This window comes from Papaver somniferum, chromosome 11 (assembly GCF_003573695.1).
Source record: "Papaver somniferum cultivar HN1 chromosome 11, ASM357369v1, whole genome shotgun sequence".
Lineage (NCBI taxonomy): Eukaryota > Viridiplantae > Streptophyta > Magnoliopsida > Ranunculales > Papaveraceae > Papaver > Papaver somniferum.
This window is the reverse complement of record NC_039368.1, coordinates 67,897,750-67,900,573: the sequence shown is the minus strand read 5'-3', so window position 1 is coordinate 67,900,573 and position 2,824 is coordinate 67,897,750.

The following is a 2,824-nucleotide window of genomic DNA, read 5'->3' as shown; positions in this document are numbered from 1 at the left end:
TAACAAGCATAAGAATCACAAGTTGGCATCAAAAATAGGATGTATAAACCAACATAATAACAAGTTTTACCGCTACATAAACCCGGAAAATAACTGAGTATTCGTATGACAACAATTAGAGTTTGAGAACAATAGAAAGATAAATTTATCTCTCTACAAAAAGATAGTTCAAACTTCGGATCAAAACAAGTCAATAGATAAAGAACAGAGTGTTATCAATCAAGCAATGTTAGGTACAACACAACAGAAAAGAAACCTTACACACGATGCCCTCATATCACTAATAGAAAATTAATGGGTTCTAATGACATATACAAAGAAAGCAGTGTCAGTACAATATCACAGTATTATCCGGTTGAATTTTAAGAGTGTAAAAAAGATTTGATTAAAGTTTATTACGATAGGTTCATATGTATAAATTAAAAGAGAAGACAAAAATACGAGCTGACATTGTTTAGATAATATAAAAAATTAGACAAAGATAGGAATGGCATCATGTTTCGCGTAGAATTTGATGACACTGACGAAATCGAAAATGCAGGAAAAAACTTCTATAACTCATAAAAAAAATCGTTTAAACCTCCAAATATTCAACACTCGATAACAAGCATAAGAATCACAAGATGCCATCAAAAATAGGATGTATAAACCAACATATAACAAGGTTTACCGCTATATAAACCCGGAAAATAACTGAGTTTTTGTATGACAACAGTTAGAGTTTGAGAATAATAGAAAGATAAATTTATATCTCCACAACAAGATAGTTCGAACTTAAGATAAAAACAGTTCAATAGATGAAGAACATAGTGTTATCAGTCAAGCAATGTTAGGTACGACACAAAACAAAAGAAACCTTACACACGACGCCCTCATATCCTTAATAGAAAATCAATGGATTCTAATGACATATATGAGTTGGAACGGTATACACAGAGAGAATAGTATAAGTACAATATTGTGATGTCACAATATTATCCGATTGAGTTTTATGAGTCTACAAAAGATTTGATTAAAGTTTATTACCATAGGATCATATGTATAAATGAAAAGAGAAGACAAAAATACGAGCTGACAAAGTTTAGACAATTGTTTGAGGGTGAAAACAGTTTCTGCTGGTTTCGGTAATTTCGTGTGTTGTGGGTGAGAAACGAGTCTAAACCCTAAACAATGTACTTCAAGGGAGTACTTTAGATTCGAGAGATGAATCTGTACAAATCCGGCGTAAACCAAGAAATGGCCATTCCAGACTTGCCTCGATCACAAAGTGAAGGAGAAGGGTTGGTTTTGGGGAGGGAAGCGAAGAGAGTGTTGAGACCAGAATAGTTGATTCTGGAAGAGTAGTTATTTGACTTGTATCAGAAAGTGAAACCTAACATACGGTAAAGCTAGCAAGTGATTTCTGAGTGTTGTATGCTCCTGACCAAAACTCGTTGTTCGGTGGAAATAGGTAAGACCTATTTATACAAGTCGAAGTGAAACATACTTTGGTCTCATAAGAAATGGAAACGGATGAGTAAATGGGAGGAGGTGGTAACCGGTAACGCCTGAAATTGATGTTCCATAATGAAGGAAAACGTTTGACCATTACTCCCTTTATTTACTAACCGCCTCATTCTTATGACACTGTCTTGTAACGGGCGTAGTGTACGCCGCACGCTGTAAACTTCCAAACCAATACCCCAATGAGCATCCCCCAGTTTGTGACATGTGTTGATGTCTCGAGTGTTTTTGTGGAAAACATGTAGCATGTTGCTGCTGTTTGGCAAGTTGAGCTTGGGAGACTTGCCGGCTCGATGGTGACCTTCGACGGTCGAGATATTGCATCTTGACAGGAAGGGTAGCCGTTGATTATTGCAACCCTTCGTTTGGTTGCCAGCGTCATGAGGACGTGGCCGACATGGATTTAATATGGTTAGGCATGGCCAAGCTAGGATTTTGGCATAGTTTAGGCACGGCCAAAAACTAGGGTTTTGGCATTGCTTAGGCGCGACCAAAAGTAGGGCTTGATGTCGGGCCCAAAGTTGCCATACGTTAGCTGTTAACCTTGGATGGCTAAGATCTGCATCTTAGATGGAATGGTGACTGTCGATTGTTGCAACCCTTCGTTTTGGCAGCCAACGGCGTGAAGGAAAGGCTAGCATGGTTTAGGCGTGGCCATGCTAGGATTTTGGCGTGGTTTAGGCTCGGCCAAAAACTAGGGTTTTGGCATAGCTTGGGCGCGGCCAAAATTAGGGCTTTACATTGGGCCAAAGGTCATCGTGCGTTAGATGGTGACCTTGGAAGGCTAAGATCTGCATCTCAGGTGAAAGGGTGGCTGTTGATTGCTGCAACCTTTCGTTTTTGCAGCCAGCGTCGTGCATGGCATGTTGGGACGGCTGGCATGGTTGGCATGCCTTGGCGCGGAGATGTGGCTATCATGTTTTCTATTGGAAAGATGGTGCGTCTGGCATGGTTAGCATGCCCTGGCGCGGAGACGTGGCTGACATGGTTTTGCCATTAGCATGGTGGTGCGGCTGGCATGGTTGGCATGCCTTGACGCGGAGACGTGGATGGCATGATTTTTCATTGGCACGTAGTGCAGCTGGCATGATTGGCATGCCTTGGCGCGGAGGCGTGGCTGGCATGGTTTGCCATTGACACGGTGGTGTGGCTAGCACGGCATGCCATTGGCACATGTGGTGCGGCTGGCATGGTTGGCATGCCTTGGCGCGGAGGTGTGGATGGCATGGCATGCCATTGACACATGTGGTGCGGCTGACATGGTTCGCATGCCTTGGCGCGGAGGTGTGGATGGCATGGCATGCCATTAGCACATGTGGTG